The 18,261-nt window shown below is 46.6% G+C and overlaps 1 protein-coding gene across 9 annotated transcripts in view; it reads right to left on the reverse strand.

The window, feature by feature from the left end:
- GSTCD (glutathione S-transferase C-terminal domain containing) overlaps positions 1-18,251 on the reverse strand; it is a 174,481-nt gene extending 156,230 nt beyond the window's left edge. For 7 of the 9 annotated variants that reach the window (XR_009459876.1, XM_059722140.1, XM_059722141.1 and 4 more), the window contains exon 1: positions 18,206-18,251. The gene's annotated coding sequence lies outside the window, so the exon portion shown is untranslated. Of the gene's footprint in view, positions 1-17,243; positions 17,629-18,160 lie in introns of all 9 variants that reach the window. The other 2 variants (XM_019500116.2, XM_019500117.2) reach the window with 2 other exon arrangements.
- Positions 18,252-18,261: the final 10 nt, after the last annotated feature.

Here is an 18,261-nt window from a genome sequence, read left to right on the forward strand (position 1 = left end):
CACTGCACCATCTCAGCAAGCTGGGGGACATCAAACCAGTCCACTTTTGGATAACCTGTCACTCCCATTTCTACATGCTTATGCTCCATACCATTCACCACCCTGCCCTTTTGTCTAACCTAGACACCAAGTGCCAGAACACATTTGAGAGCGAGGATGGTGAACCAATTTGTATTCCACCTTAGTCCCACATTCCACTGGGGAATCTAGATTAGTGGCTCCTTCACAGATTGCTCAGCATAAGCATGTACCTGATGCACATTATATATTCCCCTGACACCTGTTCCTTCTGTAGCCAGAAGGGCTAGGGACAGAAGTTACACATAAACCGGTTTAAATGATCAGAAACTGGTTTAAACCTGTAACAAAACAGAAGATCAGTGCACTTAAACCACTTACAAAATGGCTAAAACTGGTTTAAGATAAACCTGTTTGGATGTAGTATGACATTTAACTGTTAGGTCAAACCAGTTGATGGAACTTCTGTCCCAGACCAAGGAGCTACTGGCACATGCATATCTTGAATGCCCCTATGCTACCTCCTCAAAAACCAATTGTTGAGGCTTTTATCTTATTCACACCACATCCACAGCACTACGAAGTCCTAGGATCTTACAGTCAACTTCCTCCTGGCTGTGGCCAAGCTGTCCATCTACCAAACCAGGAAGGAGGTGCTGGCTGGAGGGAACCCGGGTGGCTATGTAGCTGTCTTCTGCTCTTTTGTCTGTGCACGCCTGACAAGAGTTTGCACTGCGTAGTGTCCACTGGCTCTTTAGATACATTCAAGGTCAGTAGGTGCTAGCCAGAGTTCTCTGCTCAATGTTCTCCCTTGGCATCCTAGTTATTAAACTATAACATGTCCCCATTTTATCATGATTTGTCCCATGGAGTTAGTTATTGTACATCTAGTGGCCTCCCTCTAGCCATTGAGGGGCAGCTTGTAGGTTACAGAATCATAGAAAGTTAGGATTGGAAGGGACCTCAGAAGGTCATCCAGTCCAATCCCCTGCTCAAAGCAGGACCATCCCCAACTAGATCATCCCAACCAAAGCTTTGTCTGGAAGGATTTTGAAAACCTCCAAGGATGGAGCTTCCATCACCTCTCTGGGTAACATATTCCAGTGTTTTATTACCCTCCTACTGAGAAAATTCTTCCTAATATCTAACCTAAACTTCCCTTGCTGCAACTTGAGACCATTGCTCTTTGTTCTGTCATCTGTCACCACTGAGAACAGTCTAGCTCCATCCTCCTTTGAACCCCTACTTCAGGTAGTTGAAGGCTGCTATTAAATCTCCACTTAGTCTCCTCTTCTCTTGACTAAATAAGCCCAGTTCCTTCAGTCTTTCCTCAGAAGTCATACACCCCAGCCCCCACACCATTTTTGCTGCCCTCCACTGGACTCTCTCCAATTTGTCCACATCCTTTCTGCAGTGAGGGGCCCAAAACTGAACACAGTACTCCAGATGTGACCTCACCAGTGCTGAATAGAGGGGAATAATCACTTCCCTTGACCTACTGGCAACACTCCTATCAGTGCAATCCAGGATGCCATTAGCCTTCATAGATTTCAAAGATATTAGGGCTGGAAGTGACCTTGTAAGATCATCTAGTCCAGTCCCCTGTCCCAGGGGCAGGAAGTCAGCTGGGGTCATAGGATCCCAGCAAGATGAACATCCAAATTTCTCTTGAAGGTATTCAAAGTAGGTGCTTGAACCACCTCTGATGGCAGGCTATTTCAGACCTTGGTGGCTCAGACAGTGAAGAAGTTCTTCCTTATGTCCAGCCTGAAACTGTCTTGGAGGAGTTTATAACCGTTCAACCTTGTCATCCCTTGGGGCGCTCTGGTGAACAAACATTCCCCCAGATCCTGGAGAACATCCCTTATAAACTTATAGGTGGCCATCAGATCCCCCCTGAGCCTGCACTTTTCCAGGCTGAAAAGCCCCATAGCTCTCAGCCTCTCATCATTAAGGTCTGTTTTCCTGACCTCTGATCATGCACGTGGCTCTTCTCTGGGCTCTCTCAAGCTTCTCCACATCTTTTTTGAATTGTGGAGCCTGAAACTGGATGCAGTACTCCAGCTGCGGCCTCACCAAGGTCAAGTACAATGGGAGAATGACATCCCAGGATTTGCTTGAGAAGCATCTATGGATGCAAGCCAGCGTTGTACTTGCTTTACTAGCTGCAGCATCGCATTGTAGGCTCATGTTCATCTTGTGGTCAATCATGACCCCCAAGTCCCTTTCATCTGTAGTGCTAGCCAGTGTAGCACTGCCGAGCCTATAAGCATGCTGCAGGTTTTTCCTCCCAAGGTGGAGAGCCTTGCATTCTTCAGTGTTAAACACCATCAGGTTCTCATCTGCCCATTTCCTGAGCCTGTCAAGGTCAGTCTGGATCGCCCTCCTGTCCTCAGGTGTGGATGCTTTACCCCAGAGTTTGGTATCATCAGCGAACATGACCAGCCCGCTTCTGATACCAATGTCTACATCATTAGTGAAGATATTGAAAAAAATAGGTCCAAGGACAGAGCCTTGAGGGACCCCACTGGTCACAGGGCACCACAACAATTGACTTCCGTCAACCACCACTTTCTGGATCCAACTACGGAGCCAATTCCCCAGCCAGCGGATCGTGGTGGACCTGAGGCCGCAGTTAGCCAGTTTTGCCAAGAGGTGATCACGGGATACCAGATCAAAGGCTTTTTTAAAATCAAGATATTGGACATCAATCTCTTCCCCCTTGTCCAGGTGATAGGTCATCTGGTCGTAAAAGGAAATAAGATTGGTCAAGCAAGACCTACCTGCGACAAACCCGTGCTGGCTATCTCAGGATGTTGCCATCGGCCAGTCTGTTAAGAATGGCCTCTTTTATAATCTTTTCTAAGACCTTCCCCAGGATAGAGGTCAGGCTGATGGGCCTGTAGTCTGCCAGATCCACTCTCCTCCCTTTCCTGAAGATAGGCAACACATTGGCCTTCTTCCAGTCTTTGGGCACTTCACCAGAGTGCCAGGAGCTCTCGAAGATCTGTGCCATTGACTGAGCTATGATGCTCGCCAGCTCCTTGAGTACCCTGGGTTGTAAACTGTCAGGACCAGCTGACTTGAAGGTGTCCAGACTCTCAAGGTGTTCCTTCACAAGGTCAGCATTGATAGAGGGCAAGGAATCTCCCTCACCCGGGCCTCCCTGTCCCGTAATGGGCAGGGGTGTCCCATGGGACTGGTAAAAGACAGATGCAAAGTACCCATTTAGTAGGCTGGCTTTTTCCTGGGCATCAGTCATCAGTTGTCCCATCTGGTTTAGCAGCTGGTTTTGCCTTCTTGGCAGCAAGGGCACACTGCTGGCTCATATTCAGTTTATTGTCCACTGTAACTCCCAGGTCCTTTTCTGCAGAGCTGTCAGCCCCCAGCCTGTACTGGTACATGAGATTGTTCCATCCTAGGCCCTGGGCTCGCTGTCAATGTATATATAACATGGCGGTTCTTAATCTTTCTGAACTCAAATCACCCCTCACTGGACTCAAGGTACCCCTCCATAATTTTTGTGAATTAAGTGGTACTCAATTTAAAAAAATAATGTATATATTATAGTGCCTACCTCCTTAGAGAGGGGCTAGGCAGTGGGGATGAGGGATCAGCTACACAGGGGCAAGGGTCTGCATTTATCTGCTTATCTCCTCACACATTAAAGCACCTGTCAAAGGATCTGGCAGCACCCCGGGGTGCTGCAGCGCTTCAGCTGAGAATCACTGGTATAACAAATAGGCCTGACCTCGCACACTGGTAGCATGGCTGCCAAGGAAAGAAGTGAACAGGATGTCCAGAATCTTCCTGCTTTTCTTCACTCTCACTGCATCTTTTAGTATTGAAAGATTTAAGTTCTGATTTAGAAGCTGCATGCCTACCTTATATTCAATACCTACTGCTATATATGACTGATAAAATTCAGAGCATGAATGCAGTTCCACCAGTGTTGTACAAGGGACCTGGTATAGCTCTAGCAAAAGAGCTGTACCCACTTCTGGGGGTCAGCTGCTACAGCACTACCATTGTAGCTAAAGCAACATGAGCCCCTGAAGTTTAGATACAGCCATAGAATGCTTCAATTTACTAGACATATGCACATAGCAGTCCTAGTTATACATGGAGGTGAGTACAACACAAGCAAGAACCCAATTACTCAAATATGACTTTGCAATCTGGCTTCTCACAGCTGGGTGCCCAAGTTAACTCTCTACTGGAGCCAGAGCTAATTCTTAGTATGGTTTTAAGGGCAGCTACTCATCAAAGATTTAACATCCACTCTGGCATCTACTATTGGTTGCACACAGTTTTCTAGAACACGAGCAAAGCTATTTCCATCGAATGGTTTAGGGGAGAGAAGGTTATTTGACTGCAATACTAGTTTGTATTAAATTGCATAAGTAAATAAAAATGCATAAACAGAAACCTTGGATTACCTACTGGCTAGGTTATCTAATTTTAAAGCTCCATTTATCCAGAAAAATAAGAGACATGCGTACCATTTATAGGAAATGCTTTTATGAAAATCTTCAGAGAGATGTGTATGAATATTTAATAGCCATCTCACCTAGGTTTAAAAACTATTTCAGCAGTTAACTCACCCTCCCCTGAAAAAAAGTTACAGAAAAGACAGTGATTCGTCACTTGTATGACTGACAACTTTCTTTTTCTAAGAGGAAGCAGGTAGAATTTTCCAAGGTTATTTAAACAAAGAATGGCTGTTAAAACTTTGTTAATAATAATTAATCATTGGATTGAAACTGTCTGAATGCAAAGTGAATTACATGTAAAAAAAAATGAATTTATGAAAAAATCAAGTATTATAGGAGCACTGCTATTTTATAATCTTGTAGAGTAGATGTGAACTGTGGAATAGCTAAAGAAGGGCCTGATTTTGAAAGATGCACACCTCAAACCACCCTTTGGCTGCCCTGGGAGCTACGGATACTTACTTTACAAGATTCATGGTACCAAAGACAAACAATTAACTCATATGTTTATTTGCAGCTGTGAGTCTTAGAAAGTACTTGTAAGTACAGTCCTATCATTCTCTTATAGTCCAACAAAATCTTTCTGCCTCCTCAGTTTAGCTGTACTTAGATTGACTAGGTATGTAAGAAAGCATTCTCTTTTCAGCTCTGAAATAGTTCATTTGGAACAATTATTTTCATTTTGAGGACTGAACTAAATCACATTCTCAGCTACCAGCCCTTTCAGACAATATGCTATTTTCTATATACAGTAGACCTCCCATGGATGTCAAGGTAAGATTCACTTATTTATATGCCACCTTTCCCAACAAGGGCAAAGGGTGGCTTATAGTAGGATAATTAAGTAACTTATTAAACAGGAGAACAATAAGAGACCACAACAACTTAAAAGGCAAACTAGAAAAACAAACATAAAGCACAGACCTCCCCCCACCAAAAAAAACATTAAAATCTCAGCCCAGCTTTGTTTGCAGAACACCAAACAGAAACGTCTTATAGCACTTCCAAAAGGTATCCAGGGTTAGGCACTGGCCTCCCTCAAGAGAACTGAGGCATGATTGCTAAAAACAACCTCCCATGCATTTTCAAGAAGAGGTCTTGGCATACTGATGGTACTTGCAGGGAGTTACTCTCAGCTCACCTTAGGGATCACAATGGGGCGTAAGGGAGAAGGTGGGCCCTCACATATGTAAGGCCCAGACATGTTTAGGGCCTTATAGGTCAAAACCGGAACACTGAATTATGCTGAGAAAGCTATTGGGAACCAGTACACATTCTGGAGCACTATAGTTATATGCTTCTAGTGACCTATCCCTGTCACATTCTGCACCAGCTGCAGTTTCTAGATGATCTTTTCATAGATTCATAGATGTTAGGGTCGGAAGGGACCTCAACAGATCATCGAGCCCGACCTCCTGCCTAGACAGGAAAGAGTGCTGGGGTCAGATGACCTCAGCCAGATGCATATCCAGCCTTCTTTTAAAGACCCCCAAGGTAGGGGAGAGCACCACCTCTCTTGGAAGCCCATTCCAAATTTTGGCCACCCTTACCATGAAGAAGTACCCTTTCCTGGGGGACTAACAATGTGCTGGGCTCAAAGCTGTTTTCTTCCTTTTCTGTCCATCTTAACTTACCGGTATATACCTTGTTTACAGTGCTAGCAAGCTCAGGTTCAACTTCCAAAGAAGGACTAGCAGCCATAGTAAAATCTATGTTATAAAATTTGAAAGAGGCCAAACTTGATTATCACAGTAGCTTCTTTTAGCCTTGAACTCTATGGATAAAATCCTAGTTCCACCAGAATCAAAGTTTTGTTGCTGATTTTAATGGGGACAGGATTTTACCTGTCAATCTACAAATCTTTTTGTCTTTATTCTTAACACTCTCTTTCGGGGGAAGGGAAACATACCTTTGTTGACATCAATGACTCACTGGCAGAGCACCATGGTATCTGTGGTGTGAGGGGAAAGCCTTGCCTACACTGGGAAAGGTATATCCTATTCCAAGGTAAACTACACTGATGCAAGAGACTTTTTACACCAGTACTATACATCTGTACATAGGTGTTTTTAAAAGGAACATAACCAAGGCAATTGCTTGGGGTCCCAGGCCAGGAGGGTGGGAAGGTCGCACCAGTTTAGGTGCAAGTCACCCAACATTTGTACATGGAATGGACCTATATCCATGCCCGTATGAGACTACCACCTGCAGTAGGGATTTCCACCAATACAGCTACAGTTTATACAAGGCCCAGGTACAAACTAGTCACCAATATTTTACTTGCTCCATAGTGTAGACTTGCTGTGAACAAGATCTGACAGTGATTAAAACAGCAGCAGCTAGTCTAGAACCAACACTCCTACACTTGCAAAGTGGCAATGACAGTAGGAAATATTAGGAAAATAGTATTTGGGCAGCTTAACTCTCTCTTCTGTTATCTTCAGGAACTCAAAGAGATTTGGGATAGTCTGAAGTAGGAGTCCACCGATAAAGATTTTTTTGGACAATACCGATGGCTGATTATTAACCAGCCATATCAGCTGATACCGATCCGATAGCCAATATGCAGCCCGGCAGCTTGAAGAGCAACATCCGGCAGTAAGTCTGTTAGGGGGAAGGGGCGTTGGGGAGAGAAGGGGTAGGGGGCAGATCAAGGCCTCCATGGTGAGGGGGGAAATGGGGCTGGGGCAGGGGCAGGCACTGCCCAACCGAGGCTGGGCGGGGCACAGGACGGAGCCATGGGTGTATCATCCAGGGGGGCAGGTTCCCATCACTGCATGCACCCCTGGGGGAGGCATGAGAGGCACGGGCCCCTCAGATCTGTGTGTGGGGAGAGGGCAGGTTGCAGGCTGCAGGTTCAGGGCCAGGGACTGTGCCAGCCTCTTCCTGGAGGTGGGGCTGGGCCAGAGCTGTGCTTGGGGCAGTCAGGGCAGCAGCACTGGGAGAGGGGGCTATGAGGTAGGCTACAGCCACCCCAAAATTTGTCATAGTCCCCCTGCAGCCTCCCCTCCCAGTGCCACCACCACCTACCCTAAGCGCAGCCCTGACCCAGACACCCCACCAGAAAAAGGCCAGCACAGCCCCTTGCCCCAAGCCTGCAGTGGGCAGCTTGCCCTCACCCTGCGCACGTCCCCCATGCCTCTCCCAGGGGTGCATGCAGCAGTGGGCAGCTACCCCCCCCCCCACCTCCCATGGACGAGCTGCTCACAGCTCCATCCCACACCCCACCTCAGCTGGGCAGTGCCTGCCCCTGCCCCATTTCCTCCCTCACCATGGAGGCCTTGATCTGCCCCTCCATGCCCCTTCCCCCCCACAGATTTACCAGCCAGATGCTGCCCTCCAAGCTGCCAGGCTGCATTCCTGGCCACATGCATACACATGGCATTTATCAATTACATTTATCAGCTACACCAGCCAAAAAAAGCCAATTGTCAACAATGTCAATTTTCCTTTTATTGGGGCCAATCCAATATGGACTGATATATTGGCACACCTCTGGTCTGAAGTCAAGGGCCAAAGTCTGATTCTGGCTACATCAGTGCAAAGTAACTTGGCTGCTGTCAGTTAAGTTCAAATGTACTGCGTTATAACCAAGCTCAAGATTCTGGTCTTTGAAATTCCCACAAGACGCACAAACATGTAGGGACTTGAGTCACCAAAATAATCCCCACACACAAAACAAAACCTCACCACCTTCTCTTGGTCTCCCAGAGCACCTTTTCTTTTCTTTAAATCTGAATCTGTCACATATAAGTGAACTCCACTGAAAAGAAATGCTTTTATCTGCTGTACAGTGCCAAATAGATCGCTCAATTCATAATAATCCCCTATCCCTTGAATCTCCCACCTGGCTTTATTGTCACTATCACCAGGTCATGTTCCTTCCCATTTCCCAAGGCCTGCAGCAGCGAAGACTTATTACAGTGCAAGCTCTTCTGCCATTCTTCCAGCCCCTTAACACAGCCTGCTTTGCTTATTGCTCTTTCCCCAGCTGCTCTCTCTCTCTCTCACTCACAGCGATAGATTCTCAATGTGCAGCACTGAATAGGAAGCAGCTAGCAGGCAGCCTTGAGAAAAAGATGATAATAGGCAGTTGCTGGCTTCAGCAGGGAAAAGGACAGAGGCTCAGGTGCTGAGTCAGGCAGAAAAAGGTACATCTTATTTTTTTTTAAATTACTGGGACAAGGGTAACTGCCGCCGCCTCTTTCATTCTGCCCTGTATCCAGCAAGAATGGATAGCACATTAACTGAACATTCCTGATAATGTAATTGGCAGTGAAGTAATTAAATGTTGATACTAATTTGTCACAATTAGGCTTCTGAGTGCACACCCTGTGGAGATGGACAGTGGAAGATGACATTTCTCAGAGCAATCGTAAGAGGTTTTTAGTGCTCACGGAAAAGAAGACAACACTGTACTGATCTGTATTTGGAAAGCTTTTGCAACTAGAGTAGCTAGAGAGAATTTTTTTTAATTAATTCTTTATGTCTCCATAAATATGAAGCAGCATAGGAAAAAGAGGAATCCCTGGAGATCGATATGCCTCTACTTTTCAAAGCATCTCTGTATGCAAGGGAGACTATAACATTAAATTACGTCCGTGATTAATATAAGATAGAATGTATTCTTAATATAAAATGTATAGAATGTAACAAAAGTTAACATACAAGAAAACATAATCAAAATAAAAACTGAAAACATACATGTGTTCATGGGTCACCGGGAAAAATAAACACTGCCAAAAAATTAAATAGTTTACAAGAGAGAAAATTGTGGAATTTCTGGATTTTCCTTGGCTCACAAGGAATATCTTTATCAGGCTCCTCTATTGACAGAGTATTCCAAGCTGTCACACAAGATTTAAGATAATCTGCAGCAAAGGATGTGTGGGGGGAGGGATAAAGGAACATTTTTCTTTTTTATATCTTTAGTAAATTCTGCTTGTTTTCACATTCTTATGTGAAAACAAGCAACAAATTAAGGTCCAATCAGGGCTGAAAACTACAACTAGAAAACTACTGGAATAGTGACATCGCAAGAAATGAGAAAGAGAAATCCGATCAATTGAGAAGGGAAGAAATGTTCATCAGACTGTTTAAATACAGCAGTAAATAAAAGCTAGAGTTAATGTGAAAGAAAAACATTCTCAATAAACGTTCTTTTCTACCTTCGACAACACATAACACCAGCAGAGTCTCTCTATGCCTGAAGAAGGGCATTTGTGTATGAAAGTTTGCAAAGAACATTTCCAACTATTTAGTTGGTCTAATAAAAGATATCATCTCTGCCCAAACAACCTTGCCTACCAATGTCCTTAAACCAACACGGCTACAACCAACAACCCGGACTCTCAATAAAGTACGCCATTGTTAAAAATTCAGTTCCCATGACCCTTCATTTGAGGTGCTGGACTTTACAATAGGCAGACAAAACTCTTGGAGTAGAGGCAATATCTTCTATTAGACCAACTAAATAGTAGCAAAAAAATCTTTCTTTGCAAGCTTTCGGGCCCAAATGCTCTTTCCTCAGGCATTGGAGAACTTATCCCAGAGACCTCCCTGCAGTCCTCCAGCTTGAGAAAAACTTGCCATTCCTGCTACTGATATTACAAATTTAAAAAACAAAGAAAAGAAACTTAAAGGCTTCTCATATTTCCTCAGTATATCAAAAAGCAGCAAAAATGACCAAAGCACAATTGTTGGGGGAAAAAAAAAGCCTTTGCAGATCACCTTTAACCAACCTTCCACTTGCAGGATCCCTCCCTAACACAATTTCAGCTTCAGAGTGAAGTACTAGGAAAACCTCCCTCCCTCAGTTACAAGAACCATTTCAAATAGAGATGGGCAGTGTCATTCCTGACCTCTAACTTCCACACAGGACTGTGCCAACTGCAGAATGACATGCTCAACTTGGTCTCTCTGTTATATTTTCCATTCATCTTTGAAGCTGGGAGGCTTAGATTAATCCAGCAGGCTTCTCTTGCTCTCACTTTCCTAGCCATCAAAAAACTTTTTGTCATGAAACAGATAATTCAGTGACAAACATTTATGTAGGAAATTTTCTTATTCAGCCTCAGACAGATGGCAGTGATCAATGCAAACCCACCTGCTATGTTCAAAGAGTGTGCCTGCCTTTTTTCCAGGTTAACTGTTCATTCAGATAGAAGATTTCCCCCTCTCTGGGCAACATTGCAGTTTTGAGAATTAATGATACTGCCTTTATCTTATTAAAAAAAATAACAGTACATGAAACATATACAAAGGCACATTAAATACAACTAAAACGTAGGAACTTACATAGGTCTGTATCAGAAAAACGACCTGTTGCTGATAAGAAATTCGGCTGCACATAGCTAAATTGCAAGTGTAGTGTAGACAAGAACCATGTTGAGCAGTTTCAGAAAACCACAGCTGCCGTGGTTTTTCCATTCTACATTTGAAATCTAACCACATCCAGACACTATTCACACACAACGTCCAATGTGAAAACAGGCCAGTGAGATAGTTTCACTGGCTCTGGTGAAAGTATTAATCCCTTCCCTCGTGTCATTCAAACCAGATGTTTAATCCTTAATGGGGTGTAATCAGACATTAATAACTAGCCTTCCCCCCGCCCTTGTCTTTCTTCCACCTCTTACTATAACTAAGAATATATTTTTGCAAACTGGATTAGAATAGGAAAAAGTGACTCAGGAAGCAAGAGTTACTAAAGAAACTGACATCCATTGGGAAGCAGAAGGAGGTAAGGTGTGGAGAGCTAACATGAAGAAGGAAATGTTTTTTTGATCATGTTTTTCTTGAGAACATTAAGCTGTTTAAGACAGAAGTTTTTATATCATACATAATCCACAAACTTTAAGGGGGAAAAAAGGATTAGCAGAGCATTAATAAACTCTCCTACAGATGATGGACTTTTGTACATGAATTTGCAAATTTGGTCTTGTAAGTAAGACTACTGTGTCTTAAATAAGTAAAATTGTTTCAGATATAATAATCAAAATCTGTATTAAATGGCATAGGTGAGTAAAAATGCATGTTCCTGCCCCACAGAGCTAACTGTGCCCAGTGGCACTGTACCCACAAAGAATCCCAGACAAGTCAACAGTCTTTTGTAAGGGCACGTCTCTCAGAAGCCATCATAGGATTGGGGCTTCATAACAGTGTCACTCGAATGCAAGGGTGGGCAAAATATGGCCAGCAGGCCAAATCCAGCCTGCCAAGTGATTTTGTCTGCCCCACGGTGGGTCCCTTGGTCCCACCAGGCCCAGGCACAGGGAAACAGCCCAGACCATGGCACATGCAGCCAGTCCTGCTGCCTCCAGGAACATAGCAGGGCTGAGGCAGTGCAACAGCTGGACTTGCTTCCCAGCAGTGGCTCCTTCCAGCTGCTGCTGCCACCGACTCAGCCCTGCTGCCTAGGCACCCTGGCCTATCCACCCCACACCCAACACTGGCAGATGGTATGAGGCCGCGGGCAGGCAGGGAGCAGGACAGGCGGGTAGGGCCAGGATCATGGGGCGGTCACAGCACAGGGTCAGTGCCCAGGGCAAGGCCATGATCCACTCCCTGCACACCCTACCCACATAACCAGCACCCATTGCAGGTGCGTGCAGGGAGGAAATCAAGGCTCTGCCCCAGGCCCTAGCCCTGCACTGTGACAGCCTGCGATTGCAGGCCCAGCTGCCCATCCAACTCCCAGATGCTGTTCCCTTCCCACCTATAACCCTATACCAGCTGCCCAGCCAAGTGTGGAGCAGAGCCACTTGAGTTTGGGTGAGCTATTGGGGGGATGAGGTGCTCACCAAAACTCCCTAAGTGGCCCTCAGGCCCAAATAATTGCCCACCCTGGCTCTTTTAACCAGCTGTCTGAAATGAATAGTCAATACTACTTAGATGGAGTGTCTGCACATTAAAACTATATGCACTGACATTGTATTTTTTGGACACTGATGAGATCATCAGTGTTTTACTTGTGCTCCCCTGTGCAAAATGGCTATTTGTTCAAGACACTCCTACACAGATTTTTCATGCCAGCCTTATGAACCTGTACTCCATGTTCCCCTCCTCTCATCTTTCCACACTTTCACTGCCTTTCAGGTTAGCCAGTTTGTCCCAACAAACCCCCAGTCCCCCAACAAACTTTTAACCTCACACAAAGAAACCCTGGAAACAGCAGAATATTTGCAAAATGGAGATTGCACTTTCCCCTTGTTCCAGGCCTTCTGCTACCTGTGCTCCCTGCTCTGCCCAACCAGCCCCTGACCTCCTGCTAGCTAACACAAACCCAGACATAGTGGGGCTCACAGAAACATGGTGGGATCCAACACACAACTGGGCAGTGAACATCAAGGGCTATAGGCTGTATAGGAGGGATAAAACAGGGAGGAAAGGCCGGAGTGTGGCGCTCTATGTCAAAGAACAATTCACATCCTCAACGAGCAGCACTGTGTCTGAAGAGGGGCAGACTGAAGTGCTCTGGGTCAGAATACAAGGGGGTTGGGGGGAAAGGGACTTAACGGTGGGGGTCTACTAGAGACCACTCTACCAGGGGGAAGAGCTAGACCAGGAATTCTCAGGTCAGCTCACGGAGGCAGTTAAGTCAAAGGATGTGGTCATCATGGGTGACCTAAACTATCCGGACATCTACTGGGAAGAGCAGTCAGCCAGGTCTGACTGCTCACGCAGGTTCCTAGCCTGGACCTCCATCTAACCCAGGAGGTGCACAATCACACCAGGGAAAATGCCTTGATAGACCTGGTCCTGGCCACAAGTGACAACCTGGTGAGGGGACTGCGGGTGCTCGATAACCTGGGCGTTAGCAATCATCGCCTACTGGAATTCACCATCCAGCACAGGGTGGCAAAGGCCTGCAGCAAGACAGCAGCCCTGGACTTCAGGAGGGTGGATTTCATTGAGCTAAGGAGACTAGTTGGGGAAGCACTGAGGTCCTGGAGGGGCGGGGAGTTGGGAGTCCAAGAAGTGTGGTCGTTCCTGAAGGAGAGAATCCTCCAAGCCCAAAGGGTGGCAATCCCAACACGGATCAAAGGGGGCAAGAGTGCTCAAAAGCCCCCATGGCTCACCAAAAGCATCCAGGAACGTCTCAAAGCTAAAAAGGAGGCATACACCCAATGGAAGGGAAGGGTCATCACCAAAAAGGATTATACCTCTGTTGCTTGGGATTGTAGGGGGGCTGTTAGGAAGGCCAAGGTGGAGATGGAACTGGGACTAGCAACCCGGATCAAGGATAACAAGAAATCCTTTTTTAAATACATAGGGGGTAAAAAGAAGGTTCCGGGTAACGTGGGGCCTCTGCAGGACATGCTAGGGAATCTGGTGGTCTCACCAGACAACAAAGCTAACCTCTTTAACAATTTCTTTGCCTCCATTTTTCTGAGCAGGGACCAGGTCATCCCCCTCACCAGGATCCCTGATGGTCCCAGGGGAGTCACAGCCAGGCCCACGGTCAGAGAGGAACTAGTCAGGGAACTTCTGGTGGGACTGGACACGTTCAAATCAGCAGGTACTGATGACCTCCACCCCAGAGTGCTGAGGGAATTAGCAGAGGTCATTGTGGGACCCTTGGCACAGCTTTACGAGCACTCGTGGTGCTCTGGCCAGGTGCCAGAGGACTGGAAAAGGGACAATGTGGTCCCCATTTTCAAAAAAGGGAGGAAGGAAGACCCAGGAAATTATAGGCCTGTTAGTCTTACCTTGGTCCTGGGGAAGCTCTTTGAGAAAATTATCCAGGTGCACATCTGCAAGGGACAAGCAGGGGAGTGTATGTTTAGGGGCAACCAGCATGGGTTCATTAGAGGCAGGTCCTGTCAGACCGACCTGGTGGCCTTCCATGACCAGGTCACAAAATCCTTGGATGCAGGTGTCACGGTGGACATAGTCTTTCTGGACTTTAGGAAGGCATTCCACACTGTCTCTCACCCCATTCTTGTTAAAAAATTAGGAGATTGTGGTGTCAATGCCTACACAGTCAGATGGGTCGCCAATTTGCTGGAGGGCTGCACCCAGAGAGTGGTGGTGGATGGGTCATTTTTGACCTGGAGGGATGTCGGCAGTGGGGTCCCCCAGGGCTCGGTCCTCGGGTCTGTACTGTTCAACATCTTCATCAGAGACTTGGACGAGGGGGTGAAAAGCACCTTGTTCAAATTCACAGATGACACTAAGATGTGGGGAGAAGTGGGAACGCTAGAAGGGAAGAATAGGCTGCAATTGGATCTGGACAGGTTACAGGAGTGGGTGGATGAGAATAAGATGGGATTCAATACTGACAAGTGCAGGGTGCTGCGCCTAGAGAGAAAGAACCAGCAGCATACCTAGAGGCTGGAGAACTCCCTTCTCGTCACCACAGAGGCAGAAAAGGATCTTGGAGTCATTATAGACTCCAAGATGAACATGGGCCGCCAATGTGGGGACGCAGTCAGGAAGGCTAATCACACCTTGCATCCACAGATGCATCATGAGCAGGTCCAAGGAGGTGATCCTCCCCCTCTATATGACATTGGTCAGGCTGTAGTTGTAGTACTGCGCCTAGTTCTGGGCACCGCACTTCAGGAGGGATGTGGACAACATCAAGAGGGTCCAGAGGAGGGCCACTTGCATGATCAGGGGGCAGCAAGGCAGGCCCTACAAGGAGAGGCTACGAGACCTGAACCTGTTCAGCCTCCACAAGAGAAGGCTGAGAGGGCATCTGGTGGCTGTCTATGAACTGGCCAAGGGAGACCGGCAGGCAATGGGAGAGTCCCTGTTCCCCCGAGCACTACTGAGAGTAACAAGGAATAATGGCCATAAGTTGACAGAGAGTAGATTCAGGCTAGATATCAGGAGGCACTACTTCACAGTCAGGGCGGCTAGGATCTGGAACCAACTTCCAAGGGAAGTGGTGCTCACTTCTATCCTGGGGGTCTTCAAAAGGAGGCTGGATAGACACCTTGCCGGGGTTGTCTGACCCCAGCATTCTTTCATGCCCATGGCAGGGGGTCAGACTTGATAATCTGCTTAGGTCCCTTCCGACCCTACCAACTATGAAACTATGACATCGTGTCCTTACTAATCTCACCAAACCACATCTTGACTTTACAGAGCGTGCAGGTAGAAGGAAATGAGAGTCCAGCTGACAGGGTTTACGGCTTTACTGGCTCCCCTGGTATGTCACATTCTCAGCTATGACATCTCCCAGGTAAGGCCTCTGGGTTCTTCTTCCCCAGACTAGTCCCTGCCCTTTGATGCATCTAGCCTAGCCTCTAGAGCCCTAATGGAACCTCTAGCCTCTATTTTGGGCCTGTGAGGCCTCCTCCTGTTTTCCTAACGCTTATCCTAGTCAGTTTTCCTGGGTTTCCATTCTTCCTGGTCCAGCCAGAGCCTTCTGCTTCCCCTGCTGCTAAGCCCTTCCTTTATACTGCTCTTAAAGATGTGGCCTCCACCCTGGTTCCTCTTTAGAGGGCCCTTTCCCTTCTTCCCTATAATGGGGACTGAAGCGGAAGAGACCAGTGGCAACAGTTCTAGATGCTGCCTTTGTAGAGTGGGGCATAAAATAGCCACAACCGCAGCAAGAGCTGCCATGATCATCACCACAACAGCCAATGGTGCCCTGGGCATGGAGTTGCCCTGCTACACTCCTGCTGTCCCATTATACAAACCATCGTGCTTTCCACTCTGCTTGTAGCTTATATTTTGTAGCTTATATTTTCCCACTTCCCTATCAAATTACTTCTCTTGTCCATTCAAACTGCAGACTCCTTGGGGCAGGACAGACATTTACTTATTTCAGCTGGAGCCTCAAGCTGCTTCTGTAATACAATAATGAGCAACATCATCTGCTATACTGAATAGGTTAAAGACCAGATCTCAGAAACAAATTTACCCATGGTATGAATGCCACTTTTGTTAACTAAAACTCAAAAAACAAAAATAACTTCACAGTTATCGTGTTTGTTTGCTTTTCAGTATTTCCCAGGACATGGAGTAAATGCCAATTAAATCACCTTCACTGCACAGCAGTGTTTGGGTTGTGGGACAGACCTATGCATCTTTGTTCAAAGAACAGATGTTTCCCAAGAAAGTTAATTTTTTTTTAAAAGATGGAAACATTTTGGTCCTAATTTCTGAATAAGGCTTTGATCATAGATGGACTTTGTGTTGGGCAGAGTCTTGGGCATCTTTGATAACAATATTTCTTTCAATTTAACATGTGCCAGGACAATTAGGTTTTTAAAAAATGGAACGTCTGCTCCAACAAATAGGCAGAGCAGTACAAAACAGTACCCGTGCGTTTAGGACATGCAGCTCAAGTGACCTAAGCTATATTTCCACCAATTTACTGTGCGACAACAAACTAAATGCTTAACTTCTGTGCCTCAGCTTCCCCATTAACAGAGAAAAATTAGTCAGAAGGTTCTATATAACTTCATATGAAGTTCTTTTGAGAGATTCAGATGAAGAATGCCAGAAACTGAATTAAAAACCAGGCTTTGGTGCCCAAACTATTTGAATGGACCCCTTTCAACCAACCCTGACAGTTCGCAAAGGGCAGCAGAAGAACGGGGTGAGGGTCTAGCGGAAAGGGCTACCAGGCTTGAGACATTGCTTATTCTGCAGAGAGCAGCGTTGCCAGGTCTTAAACATGAAATTATCCTGTCGGAAGCTCAAAATTATTGCATTTGCTGAAAAACTATTGTACACTGAAAAAATATGCAAATAAGTATGCAAATGTTTATTTACTTTATACTGCTTCCTGTAACTTGCCAGGGAGTGAGTGAGAACAGAGTCAAAGTTGAAACATCTCCTTGTTTTGAAGCAAGCAGTCATAAGAATGGGTTGACCAAAAATCATTTCTCAGCCTTTTGAATCAAATCAAGTATGATGGGGGCATCCAAACCCCAAGACCTCTGAGCTTGCTTGGACCTACACGTAGGATACCTGCCAATGGGTTTGGGAGCATCTTAAGTCCCAGAGTAATTGGTCTGGGAAGGAGGATGTTCACCAGTTGTAGCACCATACACAGCATTCAGAATGATTGAGTCCTGCCTGGTCCATCGATAAGGCTTTTGGACCGATTGAGCTCTGCTCAACCAATATGATTCGGAACTGATTTGGGTGCTTTGACCTAGAACATGAAATATATTGAATTAAAAAAAGCAAAACAAAATAAAGTCAGTTAAGGCTCCCTGAAAGTGACCTGGGTTTTGCATCCGCTGCGCCAAAGACCTGCCTCAAAAATTGCGCTATGCTTTGAGCACTTCTCCTATTATTATCCTACGAGGGTTGACGTTATGGTACAATTCGGATGGCTCTCGTACACCCGGCCACCCTGGCAGAGAGAAACAGGCCGGGGGGACAAGGGAAGGCGGCAAAATGACGGTGGGCAGGCGCGGCGCAGCCCGAGGCGCCAGGAGCCCGAGGGGTGCACCCGGGGCCGCGGAGACCCCACCGCCAGCCCCGCCCGGGGCCCAAACCAGCACTGCCCACCCCCCGCCCGGCGCGCCCGGATTGGCCCCGCAACGCACACGCGTCACAGGCCCCCCATTGTGATGCAGCCCCTTTCCCCAGGGGGGAGCTGGTGCCCCTTCCCAGCCCAGTCAAGAGCTGGGGGCTCCAACCTAGGTCAGCACCCCCCCGGAAGCATGTGACTCCCCCACCTCGGAACCACGTGACCGCCGGCCCCGCTCCCCGCAGCCGCTCACCCGTGGCGCAGCTCCGGCCCCCGCGCGGCGCTGACGTCACAGCGGCCCCGCCCCTT

This window comes from Alligator mississippiensis, chromosome 2 (assembly GCF_030867095.1).
Source record: "Alligator mississippiensis isolate rAllMis1 chromosome 2, rAllMis1, whole genome shotgun sequence".
NCBI lineage: Eukaryota > Metazoa > Chordata > Crocodylia > Alligatoridae > Alligator > Alligator mississippiensis.